This window comes from Ursus arctos, unplaced genomic scaffold (assembly GCF_023065955.2).
Source record: "Ursus arctos isolate Adak ecotype North America unplaced genomic scaffold, UrsArc2.0 scaffold_8, whole genome shotgun sequence".
Taxonomy (NCBI): domain Eukaryota; kingdom Metazoa; phylum Chordata; class Mammalia; order Carnivora; family Ursidae; genus Ursus; species Ursus arctos.
Genome location: NW_026623100.1, coordinates 11,762,961 through 11,777,066, shown reverse-complemented (window position 1 = coordinate 11,777,066; position 14,106 = coordinate 11,762,961). Strand labels below are relative to the sequence as shown.

Here is a 14,106-nt window from a genome sequence, read left to right as displayed (position 1 = left end):
AGCAGGCTCACAGCAGAAGAGCCTGATGTGGGGCTCGATCCCATAACGCCGGGATCACTCCCTGAGCCGAAGGCAGATGCTTAACCGCTGTGCCACCCAGGCGCCCCTAAAAGTAAAATCTTAAAAAAAAAAATAGAACTTATCACAGGCCAATGGTTGTTTTTAGATGAACACATTTTGTCTTTTGTCTTCTGTAGGTCACAATTCAGAGAAGAGGGATAAAGAATCTTCTCTCTCCAGCGGGCATATAAATGAGCCGTTTTCTGCTGTAGATAAAGCGACACTTGAGGAAGCAGTTAGGACAGGTAATAAGCTAGATACCGTAAGCTAAATAAGACACTTAAGTACAGATACCTTCAGAATGCATCTGTGCCTTTCATGGTATTTTAACAGAGGAGATGTCAGCACGCCTGTAATTTACCCACAAAAGCATACAATCTGCTGGTAAAATGATGAATTAAACTAACTCTGGGAATTTGACCACCCTTTCAAAAAGATGCTACTTTTAGTCGTTTCTAAGAGCCAGATCCTTCCTAAATGGGCAGCACCTTCTGAGCCTTGGCCATACTGCACACGGAGGCTTTCTAACAAGTAGGAGGGATTAAATCCAAATATTAACTAGTCCCGGATCTTCAGCCTTGGATGACCTGAGCCGGGGCCCATTCAGAACGGGTAGAAACTTGCCCATCATGGCAATGTGCTGACTTTTTCCAACAGAGCTCTTAGAGTTGCTTGGTGCTGCTGCCTCTCTCTGTAGCTTAGATGGAAGTGGCAAGTTGGATGTTTCCAGTTTTGTCCCCATAACCCAAGATGGCCCTTGGCCAGCATCTCCCTGCCTGCATGGCTAGGCCCCCCTCGGCGGTTCTCCATGCCAAACCATCCAGTTCCTGTCATGGAACGTCAGTGCCCCATTTCCCTGATTCCTTCATTTGTCACATTACAAATGGAGTGACAGAAGCCCTAGGAGTTGCTGATGTCGGCTGGGGTCTCTGGCTAAGATTGTCTTGTGCTCCCAAGCCCACATTCGGTGGCATTCTGTGTCTGCCCTTAAGATTTCTGCAAGTCCCTACAGGCTGTAAGAATTCAAGATCATTTGACAACATGTTTACCCTTGTGCATGAAATTCCCCCAAACCTATGCCCTTGAGGCCGGTTATATATACGGCAGAACTTCCCGAAGCTGGGAGGGTGTGGTGGTGGTGGGGGGCAGCTTCAAACTGAATATCTGACTCCACTGTTTTTAGTAGCCACTGCAGAACTTTCCTCCACCACTGGGACCCTTGCCTCCTCCTTCCATCTGACCTCTCCTCTATTCTTCTCCTCCTGCAAACTGTGCCTTGTTGCCCCTTCTTTTTGGTTGCTTTGCTGCTTGCTGGCTCATACCCTCAGTGTCTCACCTCCACCACCAAACAGCATCTCATGTTACTGCCAAACAGCTTATGAGTGTATTTTCCTAAGCAAAGCCCGTTTGTAAGCAGAGCTAACAGGTGGTCCCTGCAGCTCTGTATGGGGCCGTCTCGCTCTGTGTACTTTGCCGTGTGCTTTTTCACTTAGATGTTCAAAACAAGAACGTGCCGTGTGCTCAGCTTCTGCAGTTCCTCCAAAGGAACATCATCATTGCCGCCGCCTCGGTGGCAGGAGTCCTCGTGGTCACAGTGTTGCTGCTGCTGGCGTTGACCACATGCATCAGGAGGAAGCAGCTATCGTGAGTGGCTCTTAGCTCCCACCCTTCTTCAAAGAACTCATGGGTATTTGTGCCAGTGTTGCCCCAGAGCTTCCTGCCGGTCCTGGAGTTCGGAGGAAGGCAGAGACTTCTAAGCCTGGTTGTTATTCATAGAGTTACAGGTGGTCCAGGCAAGGGGTTTTTAAGCACTGGCTTGGCAGTGATGCATAGGCTGGTATGAAATTCCTGGCTTGGACCATGCTCGCCTCTAAAGAATCCCTTAGGTTAGGCCACACCTGTTTTCACACTGAGGGCCACTTAGAAGAGGGGAGGGTACAGTCTCTGGCTGAAAGATTGGCAGATAGGAAGATGAGGGCAGGGACGGATGAGGCCATGGAGGAGATGAGCACAGGGCTGATATCTGGCTCGTTCACCCTGGGTCAGCAGCACTGGTTGTTAGAATACTGAAAGATCCCTCCACAGGGTGGCAAACAGCACCTTTCCAGGACCTCCCACAGACTTCCCAGTCTTCCCCGGGATCCTGCAAATGAAGGGTTCATGCCTGGCCCAGCAGTGGCCCTCCAGGGCTCTGCTCTGACAGTGGCCACTTTGACCAGTCAGGGTCTGTCTGTACCACTTGCTAAATATGACGAGAGGCTCCGACACGGTGGCCATAACCACAAAGAGGCACTAGAAAGTAAGCGGCTTACAACATTATGCATTTGCAATAATTGCATCTCGAAATTATGTGCCTCCATCTGCATCCCGTGAGATACCACTTCTTAATCACAGGGAAAAGCAGCGTCCCAGGGCCCCTCGGGTCTTACCTAACACTGTGTTGTGTGCTTAGCTTGTCCACAGAGAAAGGGGGCCGTAGTGAGCCATGGGGGGTGAAGTGTCCCTTCCCCCCCAACTTGGAGGCTACAGTACTTAAATTTGCCCATAAGAGTGACATTGCTTTCCCTAAAGGAGTTGTTAAAACACCAAGATTCCTGGCACTGGTAACCCATTCGGGCCAGCCACCACTACCTCTATCCAGCTTCCTCCTCTGAGACAGGAATGGATCCCCTGAAGTGAAAGGGGAGCCTGGAATGTGGCAGAAGTTAGAGATGGAAGATTTAAAGAGCTTCTGGAAATAAGCTTGACCCACTCCACAATTCTGACTGGGGCTTGTCCATTGGTTTGCCATTTCCCTTCTGTGCCTCTTGGAGCTATCAGAAGAAGTGGTCAAGACTGGCTCCATCCCACAGAGGCAAATCGAAGCTGGGGACAGCCTGTGTTATCAGAAAGTGGGGAGGGGGGAGGGAAGGAGTTTCCCAGAGGCTGTCTGGCACCCAGAGGCAAAATGAATTTTCATACATGATAAACCTTTGTGATGGGAAGTAGAATGCTCACCCCTCAGAAACGTCAGCCTCCGTCACTGCCCACTGAGTAGACAATAGGAATTCCTATACACGTCGTTGTGCAATATGGTTTTGTGTATTTTATTTTAGACATCCTCCGGCGAACATGACATATAATATTTTTATTCTGAGTGGGAAGACTTGGTGGCAAAAGTTTCAAGAAAAGAACCCCAGAAAACACAGCGATAAACAGAAACAGTTGTTGAAGAGCAAGTCCTGTGTGTAGGCCAGCTGGTGGGGCCAGCCGACCCAGGACGGAAGCGATGAGGCCAGGCAGTTCTCCACCCGGACACCATGGACAGGCATTTGGATTTCTGGCTGTGGGGTGTGCTCTGCAAAATGCTTACCTTCTCCTGTCAGTCTCGAATGGACCAAGACACAAATGTTTAACCACAGGATGCCTCTGGTGTGGTATGGCACTGACGGCTAGTGCGAGAGACTCAGCACATTTGCCCAAAGACAAACCTGACCAGCTACCGGTTTACTTATTTATTAAAGCATCGATTCTCTGATTCAGCCGTTCAGGGAGCAGATGTTGATTAACACCGAATATGAAGACAATCTCAAACAGGCAACCAAAGGTATTGGAAGCAGGCCCGGTCCTCGCGGGTTTCTGAGGAGAGGGCAGACAGCCGCCTGAAACACTGAAGAGCTTAGGGCTCTGAGCTCCCTTTCGAAGGGGTCCAGGGGGAGAGGGGTGGGGGGACGCCTGGTGTTGCCAGAGCTCTCGGCTGCCAAGGCAGCTCAGGCAGCCCTCGTCCCTGTGCTGGAAGGCGGGGTCCGGGGACGCCCTCTGTCCTGGGACGCGGGACACAGCGGTTGGGCCCCGGGGCTGGCCACCCGAAGCGGTTGCACCCGTGGGGGCCGCGGCGGGGGCGGCGGTCGCGGCGGCAGGGCGAGGAAGCCAGCGAGGCCCGAGGTAGGGCGACAGCGACATGGGCGGCGGTCGGGGAGGGCTGTGGCCCCGGTAGAGGATCCCTGTCCAGGCCGGCGAGGATGCTCGCGGGGACCCGCTGGAAGGCGCCTGGGGGTGGGTGGGTTCGCCAGGGGGTGAACGGGACTCTAGGGAGGCAGGGGGCCTCAGGAGGGCGGGGGGCACATCACATCCGGAGGGACCCGCGGACCGAGCGCAACCAGCGCAGACGGAGAACCCGGGGCGTGGCGGGGGCGGGCGGGCGGGGAGTAAAGGCCGGAGGCGCATTGAGCGCTCCGCCCCCCCTCCCCCCCGCCTCCGGAGGAGAAGGCCCCCGGGCTGCTGCTGGCTGGGCACCAGGGACTCCTGCTCAAACGCTTAGAGTCTCCCCAGGTGCAGGCCCAGTCTGGTCTTTCCTCCGGCTGGAGAGGACCCCGGGCTCCACCTGGCTGCTGGCCTCGGAGCTCCTTCCCTGGCTCACAAGTCTCCTGGGTCACCTTCAGCCTAGTACCCTTCCTCCACCTTAATAAGCTGCACTTACTGAAAACCTATTGTGCATGTAAATTCCTTTAGGCATGATTATCCTCATTTTATTTCAAGAAAAGGAAGGCTCGGACACCTAAGATCACCTGTTAGAAGCCCCAGGCTAAAGGGGCAGCTGGATTCTAATCCAGACCCAGGGTCTATGCCTTAACCATCGAGTAGCCCAGCCTCTGTCACCCTTGAGGCCTGCTGAGGAGGAATGAGTGGGAAAGACTTCTAGTCTCCTTTTTTTTGGGAGGTGGAGTGAGTGAAGCATTCCCCCCAGGGATAGAGGTGGTTCTGGAAAGCCAGGTCTGGTGGGTGGCTTACATCAAGGGCTCCCTCTCTGGTTTTCCTGGCCATGTGGTTTTCCTTGTCTGCTCTCCCAAAGTGGGGAAGCCCTCAAAGCTTAAAGCCATGGGGAATTGGAGGACAGGTCAAGGCCAGGCTGGGTCTGAGTAGGACATTTCTCTGCACCCCTCTCTCCCCAGTGAAAAATCAGCCCACTTTCTTCTTGTTTGAATCCTACTAGGGCTGGTCCGGGCCTTGGCCTGGAGGATGGCCCAGCACCACGGAGTCACTGTGACTCTTTAGGTCCAGGTTAATATCCCTGACAAGCCCTACTGGTTTTAGATCTGGACAAACTCGTTGGACCCTCTAGCATACATCCCACTCCAATGCCAAGGGACTTCCCTTGAGAAGTGGGATCCTCTGTCCTCTTTTTGAAAAACAAAACCCCCCCAAACAAAATATGTGTTCTCTCTTTGAACCCAATCCTCCCAAGCTCTGAGAACCTGGAGTTCGATCAATGTTTGTAGGAAGGGACCCTTCCAAAGACAGACTGAGAGGTACCTGCTCATGGCAGTTTTGGTGGGCTTTCCTGGGAGCAGCTGATGGGCCTGTCTGAGGGCAGAGGTAGCTCTGATGCCCAAGGGCGGCTGGTGGTCTCATGTGGGCAAGCAGTTCTGGGGCTCTGGGAGCCCTGGGCCCGTCTTGTGCTGGTCTAGGCATCATCTTCCCAAGCCCCCAACAGTGTCACCACTGAGCAGAGAGGGAGGGGGGAGGGACTTCATGCATGGCCCCCTGGGAGGCTGGGTCCAGCTAGATTCCAGTACTGGTCCTGCCTTCACCGTCTCTGAGGCTCAGTGTCCTTATTTTTGCCATGGGGGTAGGAATTTACCTCTTTCACAGGGTTCATTCAGCAAGAACCATTTATTGAGCACCTGCTGCATGCCAGGCTGTGCTGGGCTAGGTGCTGGGGACACCATGGAGAGTAGGTGGAACAGCCTTCCTGGCAGTGGGTTGCTGGTGTCCCCTTGGAAACTTGGAAGGAGATGAGGCTGTTAGGGCTTAGGTATACAGCAGTCACACCATAAATACCAGATTCTTCCTTGAGCTACCGATAGGTTGCACCTCCGCCCTCATCCCAACCTCTTGGGACCCTAGGGGCAACACACCCTCCTGTTGGCCTCCCACCCTGACCTCAGGCTTCCACAAGTTAGTGTCAGCCATCTCTAGTCTCTGCCAGTGGGTCTCCCCATTGCCTATGGGCCCACTGGGAGCCTCCTCTCGCGTTTACCTCTTCCCCTATCCAAGAGGTGTCTCCCTGTGTTCTTAGTCTGCTCTCATGCTGGGGGCTTCCACCTTCAGCTCAGTAGTTGGTCCTGCCAACCTGACACTGGCTGGGTGCGGGGCGGGCACCAAAGAGCACAGGGGATTTCGCGGTCGAGTCCTGTGGTGGCTCTGGGCTCCCAGCCTCTGCCACTCACTAGCTGTGCAATCTCAAGCCTCAGTTTCTTCTTGGCCTCAATTTCTCTATCTGTAGAATGAGGGCTAACGTGCTCTGTGGGGTTGTGAGCATTGCACCTTTGCTGGGGCCAACATACAGTAGCGCTCAATGTAAAGGAATAAATAAATCTTAGCTATTATGATTATTCTGCAGCACTTTGGCTCTTTGCCAGACCAGCATCCTTTCTCCCTCCTTCCAGCCATAGCTTTTGACTTCCCTTGGGTTCTTCTTCTCCATCTCAGTGTGGTGTGCGTGAGGCATGTGACCTAGTCCTACGCCACTCTCACATCCCATCCACTGGCTTCAGGGACTAGTTGGGGGATGGACCTGTGATCCACTCAGCCAATGAGCCGTGTTAGAGTTTTTGCTGGGAAAATTGAGAGATAGGTTCTTTTTTCCTCCCCCTCCACCTTCTTTTTTCAATAAATGGTATATATTGCAACATTTTCCAAATATAAAATATTTCAGTGACTCATATCCCATTCTCATAGTTTTAAAGATCTCATAGATTTTACTCAAGATTCTTGCTTTCTGAATAAGATTTGAGGCTGAATCACTATCTTGGACTGCAGAAAGAAAAGTTGTCTGAGAATGAAGCCATCAGACGGAGGAGGTAACAACCTGGCACCATCATTTGAGCCCCGAGCAAGCTTTTCCTAGAGGCTATACGGGGGATTTTCATCCATCCATGCCATATTTACTGACATAATAGTTTAATAGTTTTTTAACAGTTTATGTGTTAAGGGTTGCTGCAGTGCTGGGGACACAGCCAGGAACAAGACGGTCACAGTCCTGCCCCAGGGCCTTTTCACTTCCTCTGCCCAGAATGCTTTTCCCCTGATCTCTCCGTGGCTCCCTCCTTCACCTCCTTCAAGTCTTAGTTCACAGGTTAGTGCCTCAGTGAGGCCTCTCCTGACCTGTTAAAAATCACACAACCACATACCTCTTCTACCCTCTCCTAATTTATTTTACTCCTTAGCACTTGAAACCACCTGCTATACTTGATAGAACACTTACTTGTTATTTCTCTGTCTCCCTCCATAGAAGGACCCTCCATGAGGGAAGGGATTTTCATTGGTGTTGCTCGCAGCAGATCTATAGTGACCTAGAGCAGGTGCTTGGTGTTAAATAAATAGGGAGCCTGAAAGGACTATCCGAAGAGGTAACACTGCCATTGCGGCTTGAGTGTTTAAGAAGGAGCCGGCCAGTTGATGACCGCAGGGAAGGGCACGCCTATGGCTGGGGTGGTAAATCAATTATCTTTTGACTTAAACCATGCTGGATTACTTATTTGTAAGGGGTGTCGCTTTCAACCTTTAGGGTCGAGTACTTGGTAGGATACAGTACTCAAGAGCTGCCTCTGGAGGGCGCAAGGGAGCCCCATTGCTGCCCTTGGGCAGTCACTAGCACACTCTAGAAACTGGGAAACTCGGTAGTCCGTGATGGTGATGGCAATAATGGTGCATTTGCTTTGAGGCCCGTTTTAATTTTCACAGTAGCCCTATGAGGTAGGTCCCATTACCATCCCCTTTTCCTACGGAGAAAATGAAGGCACAGAGAGCTCAGGTAGCTTGCTCAAGGCGCCTGAGGTAGAAGCAGCAAAACTGGGAAGAACAAGGAGATAAACGTCACCGTGGCCTAGTGACCCAGGTGATCCCCCAGGTGGGAGGAAATTCAGGAGGGATCCTGGGGGGAGGGGGCTGTCCTCCCTTTGGGGATCATTGTGCTGAGGTGTGATTCCTCTCTCACAGGCTGGAGCCATCCTCCCCTCCCCCCTGAACCCTATCCAAATGCCAGAGGTTTCTGGTGCCGAGTCTGCCCTGCTCGAAAGTCAGGTGAAACTGACACAGGGCCCTGTGCTGCTCAGCTTGAGGATTGGAAGGCTTCCTGGAGGAAGCTGCATTGAATCATTGACCTGGAGGAGGAGGAGTCAGGCAGTTGAGGAGGAGGAGGAAGCGAGTTCAGGCTGGGACACTGCGTGGGCAAAGGCCTGGGGGTGTGACAGCAAGCCACCAGTTTCTTCTGAGGCTCTCTGCATGTGTGGACCCAGCTAGGACAAGTGCACTGTGATTTTCCCAGCCCACGTTTCCATCCGTCACGCGTTTGCTCTTTCCTCTGAATGTTCAAGAGACCCATCTACCTCCCGCCACTCTGGCAAAACACCCGGCCTTATCTGCAAGCCAATCTCAAACTGTCTGCTCTGAGCACCGGCCGGGCCTCTATAGATTCAGAAAGCAACCTCTGGGACCGCAAGGGGGTTGCAGGGCCCCTGAACCAGTGCCTCATAGGGGGCCAGGAGTTCCCTTCTCAGGCCTGATTTCCCCAGAGATTGGAGGCCGCCCTCAGGCCCTCCACATGCAGCCAGCTCACCTTCCAGGTCTTTCCCTTCTCCTGTGTCCACCGGTGGGTGGGCTCTGGGGCCAGACTGCCCGGGGCTTCAGTCCCACCTGGCCACTTGTTATCTGTCATTCAACCTCTCTGGGCTGCTTTTCCCTTATTTGGAAAATGAATGAGGTGGGCTGTATGGATTGAATCGTTGACTGCTTACAGTGTCGGCTGGCTCGCAGTAAAGTGCTCAGTAAATGCTAGTCTGATTACCATAGATGATGTGACTCCGGTGCTATGATTTCTGCTCTCTTCACTCTGCTGGGGCAGTCTTCTCTCCCTCCTGAAAGGATTATTCAGTGTGGACACAGATTTTTTTCTGCATCCTGAGCTTCATGATGCTTGTGGGGAAAGGGAAAGTTTCTAACAAAAGCAGTTTGGGGGAAACCTATGTGGGAGAAAAGTATCCTAGCCTGGAACTGGGAAAAAAAGATTTCTTGAGGGTGGCAGAGGGGGACTTAGGGAACTGGGGGGACAGTAGAGACTGGAGAGAGGTCCCCAGGACAGAAGACCTGGGGTGGAGTGTGGAGGATACCTCAGGGAGGTTGTGGGGCTGAGCCCATGTCCCCTAGGGTGGCAGGACCTGGAGAAGAAAGGTTCTTGGGGTCTCAACACTGGCTCTCGGATGGCCGCACGCCACACTGGAGCCGCATGCGTGGGCAAGCCATTGAAGACGTCCCCATGTGTTCAAGAGGGCAAGGAAGTGGTGGGGGTGAACCCCCTGAGGCCTTGGGGCACCGGAGGGAGAGAAGAGGAGACCAAGCACGGGCAGGGGCCGTGCAGCAGGGAGCGGATGTCATGGGTGGCCACTTGGTCCTCATGGGTGTGAGTGAGTGTGAGGGAAGCGAGGGAAAGAGGAGGAGGAGGAGGAGGCTGTGGCCAGAGCAGGACATGGTGATCAGCCAGGCGCAGCCTGCGGGGAAGGTCCAAGCAGGGCAGGCTGGGAGCGGGTCGGCACAGGGGGACATGCTGTCTCTGTGTGTTGATGAAATGCCTGATTGCTCTCAGAATCCTCGTCTGGCACCACCCTCCCCCCGACCCCTGGCCGTGTGCACTGGGGCTCCTCTGAATACACATAGTGCCCAGGCTGCCACCATCCCAGCCCTGATCTCCCTGTTGACTCAGCTGCTGCCGCCTCTAGCCTGTGACCCATGTTAGGACAGGGACAGGATTGTCATTGCTGTCCCAGGGCCTCGCACACAGTAGGTGCTCTGAGCCTTTGGGGTATGGCCCTACTAAGCAAATTTCTTCTCTCTCCAGGTTTAACCTGACTGTGGAATCAAGAAATCACTCTTAGGAGCTGTTCGGCCAGGCAGGCCTTGGGTCCATGTCCCCCTAGGAAGGAGGAGTGGGGGCTTTCCTGTCTCCATTGAGTCCTGGGGACCAGCCTCCCACAGCCACTGCTCCACCCCCCATTCTGAAACACACAGCTCCTTTCCTTCTCCTCTCTGGCTTTGGGGACGCTGTTGGAATTGTCACTTTGCATAACCCCCGCCTGCTGCCAGCCTCGGTTTCCCCCAGCGCAGGGCAGGCCCTGCTTGGCCCCGGAAATGCCCTCTGCCCTCCCTGGAACATGTGACTTTCGATTTTCCCTTGAACGCAGCACTTCGTGACTTTGGCGTAAACTTCAGACGCAGCCCCCTTTCCTGTCTTCACAACAAGGAAATAAGTTGAGTTTCAGAGAAACCAGCTGCTAAGAGCACACCAGGCCTTCCGGCCCTGGTCCCTGCTTGGCTTGGGCCTTTGTGCGGCTGCTGGTGTGCCCTGGTGAGTGGCTGCCCTCTGGCCTTCTGCCCCTGTCCTGCCACCACAGCCACACCCTGGGGGACTCAGGGCAGCTGGCGGGGGTGGGGGGTGGGTGAAGAGTCCGTGGGCTATGGCCTGCTTACGCTTTGCCTGGGCATGTGTAGGGGTGGTCAGCCGTGAGCCTCAGGCTGGGGGCTTGGGCTGCAGAGATAACCAAGTTAGTTTCTTGGGTCTCAATTCTTCATCTAGAACCAGCTGTTTGTGGACGTTGGGGACCAGAGACCTGTGGCCCATTTGCCTCAGTATCATCTGCACATCCCTAGGTAAGTCATCCTGGATGGAACAGCACCCGGCCGCCATTTCCATGGGTAGCCTGAGTCTGGTGGAGGGGGACAGAGTTAGGAGGCCACTGGGAAGGACCAGAGGGGCTGTAGGACTGGGATGGGTGGTGTCCAGCGGGAAAGGGAAGCAGACGCCACTTGCCGCCACCCTGAGGGAAGCAGATTCCCTGCCGGAGTGTCAGCTGAGTGGTCATGTCCAGGGGACACGGCGAGGCCTGCCAAGTCCCTCACTTCCTGCTGGGCCCCATCAGGGTGACACCTTGGCTCCAGGAAGCAGAGACTCTTCCAAAGAGAGCAAACATGTGCTCTGCACCCCCCACCCCTACTCCCAGCCCCGTGAATATGAGGGTGGCTCAACAGGACTGTGAACTTGAACAACCAAACGTAGATGATTCCTATCACGGTGTCCAGGACAGGCTTGAGCCACTTGTAAGGGAGCTCAGGCTAGAGGGGGACCCGGAGAGGTGAAGGAGAAAACAGTCTGAATCCCTCTCAACTGCTGTGTGTCCTTGGCAGGTTGCTGGGACACGCTGAACCTGTTTGTGCATCTGCTAAATGCAGATGCAAATATCGGCACCTTGCAGGTGCCTGGCTCTTGGCTCTTGGGTGAGAGGTTGGGAAAAGTGTCCCAGGCAGGAGAGTCTTGGCAGGAAGGAACAGGGGGGTTCCTGTGGCGAACAGCTCATTACTCCTGTCTCAGCCAGGGTGGTGAGCGTACCCTGGGTGCTTAGTAAAGCTTTGCTGAGAGCTTAGCACCAGGGACTCCTGGCGTGAAAAATCTTCGGTTCCACCTCTGAAGGCTCCTCTCCTTCAGTGTGGTGTTTCCCTTTCCTTTTTGTGCCTGTCCTCCTGCCTCCCGCACGCAGCCCTGGCAGGGACACGGGGCTGGCAGGCCGCCTGGACGGTGGTAAGCATACACTTACCTAGAGCCTGGCGGCCTAGATTCGAGTCCTGGCTCTGCTGCCTACTGTGCGTGCTGGGCCACCCTAGGCAAGTCACCGCGCCTGTGTGTGTCGGGTCCCCGATCCATAAGTCCTTCACTCACGGGGCTCTTGTGAGGATTAGGTGGACGAGCAGAGTTGACCCTTGAACAACACTGGGCTTAGGGGTGCCGAAACCCCATGCAGTTGAAATCCTGCATGTACTGTTGACTCCCCCCAAACTTAACTGCTAGGAGTCTACTGTTGACTGGAAGCCTTCTGATAACATCGCTAGTCTAATATGTATTTTGTATGCTGTATGCGTTATATCCTGTATTCTGAAAACAAAGTCATCTAGACAAAAGAAAATAGCATGGAGAAAATCCTAAGAGAAAAGACATTAACCATCCTGTGAAAAATCTGCCTGTAACTGGGCCTGAGCAGTTCAAACCCGTGTTGTTCTGGGGTCAACTGTAGATCTAGAGTGCCGGGCACATAGTAGGTGCTATCTGAGCCTGCGGCTAGAATTCTCATTGTCACTACTAGCTCTGGGAGGACAGGCTCTGGACTTCGTAGCTTCTGGAGACTTTCCTGGGGGCTGCAGCAGCCAGACCTCTTCATGCCGACCCCTCCCTGCACACCCGCCAACACAAAGCATAGGGTCCAGGCTGTGGTTCTCAACTGGAGCCGATTTTGGCACCACCTTTACCCCTGCCCCCCCCCCCCCCCGACACATCTGATAACGTCTGGAGACATTTTTGGGTGTGACTCAGGGGGTCTTGTTGGCGTCTAGTAGATACAGACCAGGAATTATGCTAAACCCTCCACAAGGCACAGGACGGCACCCTGCTGTCCTCCCGACTCATCGCCCTACCTTTCCTACCCCCTAAGCCTCTCCTCATCTCCCTTTTACAGTCACAGAGCCTGACACCCAGAGAGGGAAAGCTTGTTGAGCTCACACGGCCCTTAACACCAAGGCAGCGGAGGTCGGGGTGGGGGGACTGCTCACGTCCAGTGGACCAGCAGACACTTAGCGAGCCTGCCAGACGCAAGGACCTATCCCCAACCCACAAGAGCCCAGCACTCTGGGCCCCGACAGTCGAAGGAAGCTACAGTGCAGGGGCACCTGCCAGCCTGGGGTGAGAGCCGCCCAAGGGATCCAGCTCAGAATAAGCGATTCTGTCTCCTAAAGGACATTCACCAGAGTGGTGAGCGCAGGCTGCTGGGTCAGAGACCTGCGTTCAAATCCTGACTGCCACTTGCAGGCCACGTGATTTTGATCATGACATTAACCTCTCTGAGCTTCAGTTGCTTAATCTGAAGAATGGGGCTAACAGTTCCCATTTTATGGGAGTTGAGGTGAGGTTTAGATTAAGTGGCTCACGCTCGTAGTAAAGTCCCTGGCACAGAGGCTGTTGTTGTTGTTACCTCTTTGACACATACTTATTGGAAGGAAGCCCAGGCTCCAGTAGAAAACAAGACAGCCGTAGGCTCTGTCTCAGGGAGCTCAGCCTGGTCACAGATAGAGGAGCCAACAGACAGTGGTCATACATGGCCATCAGGGCTGTGATGTGGGGAGGATGGGCCCTGGGACAGGAGAGGAGGTGCCTGACTCAGCCTGGGGAGGGTGGGGTGGAAATCATGGAACACTTCTAGGAGGAGGGGACAACAGAGGGGACTGAAGCATATGGCCAGGAGAAGGGGGTAGGCACCTACTATGTGCCTTGCTGGTCTGGGCTGGGGAACAAGACAGAATCTTCACTCTCGTGGTGCTTACATTCTAGCAGGGGACAAAGGTCCTGTGTCAACAAGTTGGTGGATAAATTACATTTTTGGTGGTGAAGAATCATAAAGCTGGGTCAGGGATGTCTTTATCCTGAAGAAGGGGAGGTGATTTTAGAGAGGGAGGTCAGAGAAGAGCTCTTGGAGGAGGAGGTGATAGTTAGGCAGAGACTTGAGTAAAGTGAAGGATTTTGAGGGAAGAGTGTGTAGGCAGGGGGAACAGACGGTGCAAAGGCCGTGAGGTTAGACCATGCCTGGTTTGATCAAGTGACCTGAACATGTGACATAAGGAGGCCCATGGGCTGGTGGGGCGTGAATGAGGACAAAGAGGTGATCGGGCAGACTGCATCAGGACTTGGGCTTTACCCCTCAGTGAGGTGGGAGTCCTGGAGGGCTGAGAGCAGCGAAGGATATGATAACACAATGGCAGGCCACGTGCTGTGCTTGGTGCTTGGTGAGTCTTATCCCACGGAATCCCCACAATCTCCTGGTGTCAGGCACCTTTGCTTGAACCGTTTTCTAGGTGGGGTCTGGTGGGCTTAACTCACTGCCCAGGACTCTCTCACTGCACTGTAGATCCCTGATGCCTTGGTGTCAGGAAAAAGCTATGAAGGAGCCTATCGCCACCCATGGCTCAAAGTCA

General features: G+C 53.9%; 1 protein-coding gene across 1 annotated transcript in view; it reads left to right on the top strand.

The window, feature by feature from the left end:
- The first annotated feature begins 216 nt into the window (after positions 1-216).
- Positions 217-14,106, top strand: part of LOC113246717 (tyrosine-protein kinase ZAP-70) — a 30,523-nt gene continuing 16,633 nt past the window's right edge. The window contains exons 1-5 of the mRNA XM_057309042.1: positions 217-305; positions 1,389-1,704; positions 3,156-3,646; positions 9,935-10,441; positions 10,670-10,743. The gene's annotated coding sequence lies outside the window, so the exon portion shown is untranslated. The remainder of the gene's footprint in view (positions 306-1,388; positions 1,705-3,155; positions 3,647-9,934; positions 10,442-10,669; positions 10,744-14,106) is intronic.